Here is a 13,586-nt window from a genome sequence, read left to right as displayed (position 1 = left end):
CTTGAACCAGAACTGCTGCATTTGATTGTAACTTAGCCGAGATCTTCTCTAACCCTGCAGCACCGGTGTGACTTCGCACGGTTTGTGAAGATTTCTTCACCTAAGTAAAGGAACTTTATTTTCAGAGGATTCTCGTTAGAGTGTCGTTTTGTTGGAGTTCACTGTTAGTGTCGATGACGTCGATTTATTGGTGTTGCACTTTGGGTTCTCCAGGATTCACGCTCTGAGACAGGGGTTATCGTTATGGTTGTGTATTAGGGAGTGTTCCTGGGGTGAGACCTGTCGGCAGGGCTGGGCAGGTGAGGAGCCCAGCTAGATAGAGGCCCAGGCTGGCAGCCTCTGCTGACCCCATGGGGAGCTCTGGAGCTGAAAGGGCCCGTCAGAGATGCCTCACATGGGGCCAGAGCTTCCAGTCCTTTATCCCTTGATTAGTCATTGTATGCAGGCTACTCCTGGAAGGGTGTGACTTTGGGTGAAGGGGGTTCAGCGTGGCTGAGGCAGAGGGAGTCCTGAGGAGGCTGCCAGGCAAGGCCACACGCTCTGACTTTCTCAGTGTCCCGTGGCTCCTCAGTGTCAGGAATCTAGATTTTCTGACTCCTACTTAGGAGATGTTTCCTCTCTCACCTCCTGTAACTGCACAGTGGGGCCGGCACAAAGCTTGCCGCTGTGTTTTCTGGGCCTTGTTCTTGGCGGCAGTGTTGAGCTGTGTGGACTTTTTGTGAGAGTAATATTTTTGAAAGACCTCAGGTGGCCTAGGTTTAGCAGAGTCAGCTCCAGGACTGGCCGAGGCAAAGCATTCCTTGAATGGATTCACTGCTAATTCACCAAGTTCCCTGGGACAATTTATAATAAATCTGAAGGGACACCGAACCAGCCGGCTTGCTTCCCATTTTTGTTCATTTCCAGGGTGGATACGGAGTTTGGCGTCTCCCTGGCTCTTTTTGCTGCCTGAACATGTCAGTCTTGAACTAAAAATAGCCTGCAGCTCACTGGGGTCGATGTGGGTTGACTAGAGCTCAACTTCTCAGCAACTCGGAGGAGGTTGGAGAGGAAGATGAAGGGGATCATTAAAGGAAAGAGATTTTATTTAGTGGTTAATACAGATGGCTTTGAGCTTTAGAAAATAAGAGTGATTGCTTCATGAAGTCTAGGTTAACGAAAAGGAGGTTATTTATCAGCATTAGGAGAGCAAGGAATTGTTTTGCAGACGTGTAGGCACGATAGGAGAGAGGCAATGACTGCTGGCTTAGGAGGCACTATGGAGGTAAAGCAAAGAGTGTAGTCCAGGAGTGGAGACGGAGTCAGTCTCTGGATCCTAGTTCTGATTCTGCTACTTACAAGCACATACCTTTGGGTCAAAGTCTTGCTCTCTCTTGGTTTTAGATTTTCCATCTTTAAAATGGGTCCGATTACATATGATTTGCCTTATTCCTTTGATGGTTACAAGGAGCCAATGAAATAATAGATGTAAAGGTGTGAAGTTCCATAGGCAAAAGAATAAATATCTAGGGCTCTCTCACACGAATCTCAAGGCTTTGGGCAATTCTTGAGACTCTGGGATACATACGAAATGGATAGAGTTTGGAAGATCATAGATCTGGGAGGTCCTAATTACCTCAGGAAGCATGGTTTAGAGGAGGGAAACCGGTTTCTAGTTCCTCTTCTCTGGCTTCCAGGAGTCTTGATTCATCTGTTCTTTTGGAGGTTCTCTGGAAATTGAGACTTCACTGGGCCCTTATAGGTGGCTTTAGTCTGTTTGGCCCTGTCTCAACTGTCTTGGACAAAATGAGCTTCTCTTGGAGCAACTAAAAGTTCAGGAAATGAGTCAGAATGACTGATAGTATCTAGTGGTGCAAGATGATGCGGCTCTAACAAGAATATATTCTTTGTGTAGAAATTGAAGGTTTGAGAAAAAACGCACATCTCTTGTGAGAACTCAGTCAAGTAATAATGAAATTCTGGAATGAATATTCTCTACAGATTCCTGATGAAGATACGTATGTGAGAAGACCATGATGTTTCATGGAAGACATAGCAGAAGCAGGACTCATCTGCTCTATTGACGTAAACTTCTGACTCATCTTACTGTGTCTAGTTTCCTCTGTTCCAGTTCATTCTTCACACTCTCGAAAGAGTTACCTCTCTAAATCAGCTTGTGCTGTTTTTCCTGCTTAACTCTGTTGCTTTCAAACTAAGGTCTAAATTCTTCAGCGTAGCATATGCTAGACTCTAGGGCAGGGATTTTGTTTGCCATGTGCCTACATTATCTAGGATAATTTCTAGCAAATAGTTAAATGCCCAATGAATATTTGTGTATGAATTAATAAAGAACATTCATGATTGGGCTTTAATCCACCTTTTCAGTTACCTCTCCTGTCCCCTCTTGCTCTACCTATTGGGGACAGGTGACTCGCTGTTCCCAAAATCAGTTTGCTTATTTCAATCCGTGTCTTTGAAATACTTTTCTTGCTGACTGGAATGATCCCCTTTATCACCTGTGGCTGAAAAATATTCTTTTGATTCTTTAATATTCAGCTCAGTTGTCACCACTTCTTTGATGACTTTGTTGACCCTCGTGGTCTATGTTCCATTTGACTTTGTTCTGCAGTGGTCGCACTTCGAATGCTGTAAAGCAATTGTGTCCACGTCTGTGTCCCTCACAAGGTCTTACCTTGCTTATCTTTGTCAAGTTCCTGGGCATAATAGGTGGTTAATTAATGTGTGTTGAATGATCAAATGGATGTATTTTATGATGAACCAGTTAGCTTAGTGATAAGTGTACCATGTTCTCTCCATGGGCTGTAATTAAGGAACCGGAATGAAAGACAGGTCAAACAGTAGGTACTGTGTTCAAATACTGTTTTGTTCTCAGGTTCCAAGATGAGAAATAGCAACATGTTTCACGGTCACAAACCTTATGGGCTCAACGGCTAATCACAGGTTTAAACTCTGGTGCTCATGAGGTTTGTTCTCCCCATGGAGTATCCTCTGTCATTTGAGAGAAAACTCTCTTCGGAGGGTACTGACTGTGCTCCCAAGATGGCTCAGTATTTCACACATTCCCAGTAATAAGTCAGTACAGTTTTTCCTTCACTCCTACTGGAGGAACAATTTAAAGTATTTGTATATTGGATGGCAGGACTTTGGGTAACAGACTAGATTTTGTGAGACAGCGACTCAAAATAACGTGATTTAGTGTCTGACACGGTACCTGATACAGTAATATATTCATTAACTGTTATATCACCTTGGAAATAAATTCTTGTTTGGATCTTCATTGGAGAGGGACAGTTACGATCTATGGTAAAAATGGAGACATATTTCAAAGTTAAGCAAAGCCCTGGAGAAAGTTTTTCATTTCTCTTTCCCATGTTTCATATTTACTGGTCTTAAATAACTCTTTAGTTGGTTAGAGCCTTTTTAATGATAACCAGGACGCAGAATTAATTAATGACTTGTTAGCATTGTGAGAGCTGGGGACAAAACAGAATGTTCTGGATCCTCAGCCGTATTGTATTATCATGCCCATTTTAAGGATCACATATCACCTGTGATGCCCCATCACCATATTTTGATTATTATGGGATATCTGGAATTTAAGACTCAGTCCTTTACTTTCTTACACCTCCCTGGTTAGCTATATAGCGAGAGTGTAGTTAATTTTTAGCTCTCTCAACACAGATTGTTCCAAATCTGTTCCACTATCAGTTTTCCTAATCTAGTCTATGTCCTTGTATGCTGGTCTGGCTTATTTATATGTTGCAAGCTCTCTGTGCCAAAGGAATCCATCTCTGTGTCATCTGATCTACATAAAAGTCTTGTGAAGTGAATATTGTCCTTCCTATTTCATGGAAGGGAAAATGGGCTAAGAAGCATTTGCAAGACCATACTACTAGTATTCATTCATTCACCAACTGTTGAATGAGCTCAGTGCAGGACACTGAATTGATAGTTGCCAAACGGGGGTCTTTGCCCTCATGGAGCATATATTCTAGTGGATGTAAGTTATAGAGCCTTTGACTTCAAGACTGACACATAGCCAAGCACCCCAGACTGTAAGAGTCTTGAAAATAGGGACCCTATTCAGGAACTATATCAATTCAGTTACTGAATTGAATGGAATTCTGGCAACTAGGATTTATCCTTATCTGCTATCCCTTGTTTTCTCCTTAGTGGATGTTTAACAAGGTGGATACATGTGTGTGGGTAGAACAAATGGCTAGCCAGTTCCTAAGCTGGTATCCTTTGATGACTTTTCTTTCCCCCGAATTCCCACCAGTGGTCACTTATCTGAAGGTACTGTCATTTCTGGCTTCCCCTAATAAGCTCCAAATGTATATGGTATGGGAAATGCATAATCTAGTAACTTAATACCTCAGTACAAATTAGTTTATTAGGTAAGTAGCCTGTTTTGGCTAGAGGGGCCCAGGTCTGAAGCATATGCCAAGAAAGTAGAAGTCCAGGTAGGTTGTTTTGACTGAGACTTTTGTTTGTTTGTTTTTCTTCAAGTGAAGCTGGGTGTGGCCTAAGTAGGGTGAATCACAAGGCCTGGGGCAGTGAAGGTGAAGGTGTATATGGAAGTATAGACCAAGTGCTAAGGAGCTTCGGATGATATATGGGCAGTGTGTGAGACTGTGTGTGTGTGTGTGTGTGTGTGTGTGTGAGACTGTGTGTGTGTGTGTCACAGTTTGCCTTAAGCACAGTTTGTACCCAGGAGTTGTCATGTGTAACTAAGACAACAGCGCCCAAGTGAAACTTGTGTTTCTCCTTGTATTTGGCTGCTGAAAGACTGTACAATTTATTTAGTGCTTTCATTAATGGGACCCCGTTATAGTTCCTGGGTTAGGTTGGGTCAGCAATGCCTCAGAAGGCCAGTGCTGTATATTACCAGCTAAGAGGATGCTCCCAGTCATGTACTACCATGACAGTAGCTTCTACTCCGTGGTGCCCATCTTTCACTTAAGGAAGAATTAAGGGAAGAAATGGCACAAATGGATGTTGTTGCTGTAGATAAGGGGCTAGAGTAGCTTTGTGGTCTTAATTTAAAACCTTTTATAGAGAAGGGATACTCAGAGGCAGGAAGTAAGAGGTGTTCCACACAGCTAGCTAAACTAAATGGGAATGTGGTTCTTAATGACTCTTGAGACAATGCTGAGGACAATAACGGTTGTAATATTTTTGAAGAGCAGTGTGTAAATCCAGTAAAAGGAGAGAAGAGATTTCTCATTTTCCTGTTTTTGGAGCCAGCAGGATTTCCAGCTGCATGTAATTTCAGGAAGTAATGTGACTATTTATTCAGTAATCCTTTGCAAATTTCCTAGGAAATGATGAAATCGTTCTGACGGAATTAAAATGGCTATTGAAATATATGTCATAATATTTGCCAAGTATTGTTTCTTGTCTGTTAAAACCATATTAATTTATTTCAAAATGGAAGTAAAATCTTAACAAATACTTCATATAGGCATATTTTCCCGGAGTGAAAATACAGTGTCAAAATTCACATTACCAAAGCCAATCAAACAGGGCACATGGACACGTGAAACTACAACTTTGGTAAGTGCTCTGCAAGAAAGGCACATGGTGCTGTGATGATACCTGAGCATTGATGGAAGGCTTCCGTGGAAGTGGAATTAAAGCCAAGACCTAAAGGATGACTAGGAGTTAGCTAAGACTCGTGGCAAGAGTCCTCCGGATGACAGACAGCATCTTCAAATGCCTGTGGTGGAGGGAAGCAGTACAGAATGTAGTTTGGGGATGGATGGCGGGGGCTCATGGTACAATATAGGCTGGAGAGCCGGGGGTTAAACCCAGTGAGGTTTGTAGACCGTGTGAAAAATCTTTATCTCTATTTTAAGAGCAAGTAGATGCTGTAAAGGGGTTTTAATAGCAGGGGTGAGAATGGAGGGTGATACAATCAGATCTCTGCTTTGGCTGCAATGTAGAGGCTGGATTGTAGAGGGACAATAGTTCAGGTGGCCTCATTACTCAGTAATGAGAAAGAAGGTTAGATAAGCCTATGGATGTGGACATGCTTTAAGGTTTGGTTTACATGAATGTACAGTATCCTCTCACCAGATTCTCACCTGTACTCACAACAGCACACACACAGGAAGCTGGTGGAAGATGTTTAAGAACCTTTTCTTCAGAGTCCAGTCCTTGGTTGTCTTCTCTTGCTTTGCGTCAGGAAGACAAATGGTTTTTTAATTCAAGTGCCAACTCTGGTTGGTTGGTAGTGGATGCTGGGGGAGCAATACTGAGAAGGTTTCTGAAATCCTCTTTGGGTTTAGCAAGAGAGAGCGCTCCGATAGCTTTGTGATGCTTCCCTGGGCACGGAGCTAAGAGTCCTGAGAGTGGTGGTGTGCGTTTCCCTCTGTATGCCCTCAGTCCTTACCATGCCTTCATTATGTATGTTGTGCTGATTCAGAGTTTTGGATTTTTAAAAAATTTGAGTCAAATCTGCCCCTCTAGGTGAGTTCTTTCCCGAATTGTAGATAATTTCCAGCTTTCTATAGAACTTCTCTTCCTAGATGTCTTGTGGTAACTTAAACATTGTGTCTCAAAATGGACTACATTATTATTATTATTTTAATTTATTTTTTATTTTTTTGCGGTACGCGGGCCTCTCACTGTTGTGGCCTCTCCCATTGCGGAGCACAGGCTCCGGACGCGCAGGCTCAGCGGCCATGGCTCACGGGCCCAGCCGCTTTGCGGCATGTGGGATCTTCCCGGACCGGGGCACGAACCCGTGTCCCCTGCATTGGCAGGTGGACTCTCAACCACTGCGCCACCAGGGAAGCCCTTGACTACATTATTTTCCCTTGTCAAAGGGATTAGTTCTGTCATGTTCCCTATTTTAGTTAATGACATCATCACCATTCCTATTTCCTAAGCTAGAAACAGAAGATTCATTCTTGCCTCTTTGCTTTACCTTTCTCCCTTACATCCAGTTGAGAAAAATATTCCATTAACCCTACTTTATTTGTTTTATTCTTAAAAATTTTTAATTGAAATATAGTTGATTTACAACATTGTATTAATTTCTGCATACAGAGTGACTCAGTTATACATATGTATTCAATCATACTTTATAAATGTCTCTGGAATCCTGACTTTCCTCTCTATTCTATAATATTACAATCGCCCTAGTTCAGTGTCTAGTTTTCCTCCTAGAGATAAGAAAGTCACAGTCTCCTAGCTGGTTTCTCATTATTACATTCTACCTGCACCCTGATTAGCTTTTGTACTACAACCAGAATTGTCTTTCTAAATCTGATCATGTCATTCTTCTGTGGAAATTCCCTTCTTGTGTATAAATAACATGCAGTGACCTCTCCTTAGCTTAGAAGCCTTTAGTGGGTGGACCTGTACTTGTCCCCATCATTTCTCACTCTTCACACCATGCACTCCATTGGTCAAACATGCTGAAGCTCTTGCTGCACCTGAGACTTGCCATACTCCTTCATGACTATGTATCTGTACAAGCTGTACTGTCTGCCTGGGATGTCCTACTCACGCTACTCAAAGTTGTACCAATCTTTTAAGTATCAGTTTAAACATCCCTTTTGGTCCAGTTAATTTCTCCAGAGATGAATCTTTTCACATCCTGTTTTTGAGGTATAAGTCTGGCTGCCAGCATCCCAGAAGCCTGGGACTACCACTCTTCAACATGTAGATTTTCACATCATCCCTTTGTTTGTGACATGGTACTTCATGCCCTCCCTCGACTATGCCTTTTGGTCTGCATTCTCCATGGCAGACTTTCTTTTTCCAAGGTGCAGGAGTGGTACTTGCCCCAGCCCTCATAGCCACTTTCATAAACACTCTTTGCCTCTAATTCCTGTACTTTTCTGGGATTCTGCAGTACAACTGGTCATGGGTCGTATTTGTTCATCCTCTGAATGTATTCAACTGTCTCGGTTACCATCCGTTCATTTGCTTCCCATATTCCCAAATTTTGTTAACATCTCTCCTTTGCTGTTGTATTCATTCTGTTTGTCTGGTGGATCACTCACTTTTTATTTAGTAACTGTTCTCTTTTAGTCCATTTATATTAGTGCAGTTTCATTTATTCAGTCTTCTATTTGTTCAGTCTACCGTGTTTCATCAGAACCTGTGCAGTTGTTTTCCAGTTATACTCTTTGTCATATACTTATTTATCTTTAACAAAGGGGATATGTGAGCATCAAAGAATAAGCATCTATTAGAAGAAGCAGCTTTTGGAATCAGGGCTTTGGCAGATCTTTCCAGCTCCATCACTCACGACATCTCCACATGTATACTGTCATTCAGTCACACAAACCGACCTGTAGTTTGCTGTTCTGATACAATTTTCTAAAGACAGTTGTTGATTATGTTCTCTGGATTTGGAACTCCCTTTATCTAGGGTAAACCTAGATAAAAATCTCTCACTCTTTTAAATTTGTTTCAAGTGCCCTTTATTCTGGAAGCATTTCCCTGTCCAACCCCAGGGTGCGATTTATACACTCTGTCTTTATCCTTCATCTAAATGCCTCTGCTGGGCTCTTACAATGTCTTTGCCTTCTTGATTATAAGAATTATCAGTGTATCATAATACTGATTTTCTTGCCTACTCTATAAACTAGACTGAGCTCTTTGAGAACAGGGTCTGTGTTTATTCCTACTGTATCTTCCTTACCTGTACTACAAAGTAGCGCTCAATACCCATTTGTTGAATTAATGATGACATGATACCCTACTCATAGAAGTGATCTGTTTTCCTTCCTTTAGGAAGTTTGTCTTACCAGGGGTGCTTTTTTCATAGTTGCCGCCACTCTGTGGACTCAAGTGATCAGGAAACAATTTGCAGAGAATACACGTATACGTGAAACATGCAGTTACGGCAGGTCAAGCCCGTGTTTCTGATTGCAGCGCTGGGCAGCTTGATGAACCTTGCAAGCACCCTTTAGAAATTCTCAAGTCTGCATACTGCAGGTGAAATACATTTGATGTTGAAGCAAGTGGCTAATTATTGAGAATTGGTTGATTATTAACTCAGTAGCCTCTTGTTCAATCTGTTATGCATATGGGAAACACAGCTAAAAATATCATGAATGCTCTGAAAAAGCCAGTCCAAAAAAAAAGCAGTTAGCTTGAACAGCTGGAAGCATATTTTGCCAGGATATGTATTTACTAATATTTGAGTAACACTGGTTCACAATTTTTACTTAGGGTACTAACATCACTCAAATCCCCAGAGGAGGAAAATGTCTTTATGCTAGGTATTTCTCTAAGCATTCCCCCTTTTTCCTCTTCTTCCTCCCCACAACTTCAATCACATAGTCAGAAATCTATGATACATAATTTCAAAGACCCAAGAGGGAAAATAGAGAGGCAGTATAGTAACTCATGTAAAGCACAGGGTCTGGGCGTGGGTTGCCTCAGTTTGAGTCCCATCTTCAATAGTACTAAGTGTATGACCATGGAGAAGGTCATACACTTAGTACCCTTATGTACCTCATTTGTAAAACAGGGTTACAAAGATTGATCTTAGTGTTGGTGTAGGATTAAATGAGATAATACTTACAAATCTCTTAGGGAAATGCTTAGCATATCATAATCAGTCAATTATTGCTATTATTCCCATACAGTCTTTTTTTAAAAAATATTTAGTTTTGGCTGTGTTGGGTCTTCATTGCTGCGTGTGGGCCTCCTTTAGTTGCGGCGAGCGGGGGCTACTCTTTGTTGCGGTGCTCAGTCTTCTCATTGTGATGGCTTCTCTTGCTGTGGAGCATGGGCTCTAGGTGTGTGGGCTTCAGTAGTTGTGGCACGTGTGCTCAGTAGTTGTGGTGCACTGGCTTAGTTGCTCCACGACATGTGGGACCTTCCCGGACCAGGGCTCAGACCCGTGTCCCCTGTATTGGCAGGTGGATTCTTAACCACTCTGCCACCAGGGGAGTCCCCCATGTAGTCTTGAGGCTATATATCAGTATTGATTCTTTTTCGAGGTGTGGTGCTAAATTTCTATTTTTCCCCATAATTTTTTATGTTAATGGTGTGATGTATATTCATACCAGTAACATAAAGAATTAGTGCCAAGATCCCCCATGTGTGCTTTGACTTAATGCTTCTTAGTATTTGTAATCTCTACCTGCATTCTAGGCTCCAACTTTTAGCTCTCATTGAAGAAAGGGAGTGTTTATGGCCAAGGAACAAGTGTGCCCTTTGGTCAATATCCTGTTTAATTCCTATATCCACATGCGTTTTTTTTTTGTTTTTTTTTTTTTTTGCGGTACGCGGGCCTCTCACTGTTGTGGCCTCTCCCGTTGCGGAGCACAGGCTCCAGACGCGCAGGCTCAGCGGCCATGGCTCACGGGCACAGCCGCTCCGCTGCATGTGGGATCTTCCCGGACCAGGGCAGAAACCCGTGTCCCCTGCATCGGCAGGCGGACTCTCAACCACTGCGCCACCAGGGAAGCCCCCACATGCGTTTTTTTTCTAAGGGTGAACTCTCTAGAATTGAACTTACAGAAATCTCAAACAGAAAAGGGGAGTTTATTAGGTTTGTCAACCCACAGGAGTTATTGATTAAATATCTGAAGTAGTAGCTGTGTTGTAAACTCTAATACAAAATATCAAAATAGGTTCCTACAATCCCACACATACTCTCCGTATGTGGTATGAGATGTCATGGACTCGAGCTGATACAGTGTTTCATATGTGAATAGAGGCTGCTCAGAGGCTTGAGAATAATTTGTTAATTAGTACAACTCCATCTCCACTTTACTTATAGTACACTTTGCTCAGTAGTATTGCCTTTCATATACTGTATGACAGCAAATTTGAACCCTGTCTTGTTGAATTATGACAAAGTACAAATTAGTGTGTGTGTATGTATATTTACCTATATATATATTTCTGCATATGCCAACTATACTTGTTAAAAAGTGACAACATGTGGAGCCTTGGTTTATAGATGAAAACACTAAACTGCTATTAATTTTTAAAATTATACTATACAAAAAATAAGCCACTAAAATTAGTATTCCAGGGCTTCCCTGGTGGCGCAGTGGTTGAGAGTCCGCCTGCCGATGCAGGGGACACGGGTTCGTGCCCTGGTCCGGGAAGATCCCACATGCCGCGGAGCGGCTGGGCCCGTGAGCCATGGCCGCTGGGCCTGCGCGTCCGGAGCCTGTGCTCCGCAACGGGAGAGGCCACAACAGTGAGAGGCCCGCGTACCGCAAAAAAAAAAAAAAAAAATTAGTATTCCAGAAGGAACCAATAGATGTCAGATAGGTCGGTAGGATCTGTAATAATGGATGGACTCACTGAACAAACTTTAACAGGATAAATCAATCAAGTAAGCGTAATGTGACTTCCCTATGAGAACTTTTTTCTGAATAAAATGACCAGGTTTATTAAGAAGTAAAAGGAGGAGTTTAAGTACTTCACCAAGACTTTCAAAAACTCTTTGAAAATATCTTCAAACATAACTATCAAATTAGTCACTGTGAACTTGGAAAAATGTTTTATAAGGTAGAGGTGTAGAGACAGAAGATACATAGTAGGGAGATACAGATACTTCTTGAGGTGAAGAGAATTCATAGTGTTGGGTGCTAGGGTTTGGAGGAAGGGAGTGAAAGGGTGTGCTACCCAGGAGCAAAGAAATGTAGTTTGCTTCCAACAGCTGACTCGGTAGCTGTTGAGCTGTGTTTCGACTGTTGGAGAAGCAGAACAGCAGGCTGCCGAGAGCGCCAGCCGCTATCCACACGTCGTCTGTATTCTTGAGGGCTGGGAAGTGGCTGCTTCAGGGGTACTGCTCTGTGATTATCAGGGAGGCTTGGCGTCAGATGTCCCTTGCGAGGTGCCCTCCACAGTCAGCAGCCATTGGAAGTGTGCCAGTGCTGCAAACAATAAAATTCACCTTAGCTTAACTACGCAGGAAAGAAACTTATTAAACTATATTTGACGCATCAAAGAATCTGCATTATACTGAGGGTGTCTGGCTTAGTCACTGCGCATCCAGAAACGATACCTAGACCAGATCTCGGTGGCTACTCCAGCAGAGACACCGAGGCTGTCTCCACCTCGTGTGGGCGGCGTATTTTGTTTTGGACATTGTAACTTCCAGTGATGATACTGGTCTGGGCCCCAGAAGCTCTGGGCTTTCTGACCTGAAAAGATGGATGCTTCTGCTGCCACACTTACTGAAAGATGGGTGACATCTGCATCTCTTTTCTCATGTCACCAACTTCCCAGACTAAAGTCCTGTGTGGGTGCATCGCATGCCTTTACCCTGCTGCAAGGAAGTTGGAGTTCTGGCTTCTATGTTGAAGAGACAGGGCTCAGTACGTGTGAGACTGTTCAGTCAAAAGTATAGTGTTCAAAGGATGCTGAATTGCCACAGACATGACCAGTATTCGCCACACCCCCAAAAGTGGTACTTAGATGGCATAGGATCTTAGAGGGATGTTACCAGCTTTGTATACCAATCATTTAATTAATGCTGTTTGTATTAATAATACAGTATTAATAAAATGCTGTAGTATGAATACCTGTTCTGTATTTTAGGTTATGTCAGGAGTCCTGTGAGTGGAAAAAGCATATATAAAGGCTAGAAAAATGGAGTATTCACTCGATCCTTAAATCCCAATATATTAGAATGAAAGAATAGTTCGAAGCTCATTAAAACATGAGTATGAACACATAGTGTATAGTAATGAGCCTGCTATCCTTATTTAGATAAACTTGACAGTTCTCTCCTTTACTTTTCATTGAACCATGTACATAATGTTACCATAGCAAATATAATAGTTTATTCCATTTTTTCCCCTCACATATCTGTCTCTAGTCTGTTTTGTATAGGGTCTTGTACTGGCACATGGTAAGAAATGAAAATGTTTGAATAAAATAATAGTATCAGAGTGCAAACAGGGATGTCTGGGGTATGTCATAATTTTTCTGAGATAGATATCTTAAGCATCAGCAATGTTTTTCCCATAGGTACATTTTGGCATCATAGTCATTGAGAATATAGACGAGGCAGTGATGTGGCCATGGATAGGAGCAAAGCAAAGTGCGGGCAGCTACCCAGTATGATGGTTAGGATTTAGGTCAAGGAGAGGTTGGCACATCTAGATCAGCCAAGAGAAAGACTCATTTCTTGGTTTTGTTTTGCCTTTGATTGGATGACTGGTGAAATAGTTATTTACATAAAGGTAGGGTAAAGTTGACATGATCACCTCAATCTTCTTTTCTAGATAATTTTATTTATGCTCTTTCTAAGAATGCAGTTAAACACTTTATATACAATATTTTCAAATTTGAAGTAAAAGGGTTTTGATGTGACTTAGTATGTTACACATTCAATGAGTAGATACAAAAACACGTGAACGACCTATTAAAATATTTGTAGGAAATGACTGGTGTTGGTTTTAATTTAATATATTGAGATATTAAAGACATTTTTGTTTTTTTAAATAAATAAATTTTATTTTTGGCTGCGTTGGGTCTTTGTTACTGCATGTGGGCTTTCTCTAGTTGTGGCGAGCGGGGGCTACTCTTTGCTACGGTGCGTGGGCTTCTCATTGCGGTGGCTTCTCTTGTTGCGGAGCATGGGCTCTAGG

This window comes from Aethalodelphis obliquidens, unplaced genomic scaffold (genome assembly GCF_003676395.1).
Source record: "Aethalodelphis obliquidens isolate GAN/ISIS:26980383/991018 unplaced genomic scaffold, ASM367639v1 scaffold36, whole genome shotgun sequence".
Lineage (NCBI taxonomy): Eukaryota > Metazoa > Chordata > Mammalia > Artiodactyla > Delphinidae > Aethalodelphis > Aethalodelphis obliquidens.
The sequence above is the reverse complement of the archived record's forward strand: the minus strand, read 5'-3'. Positions refer to the sequence as shown.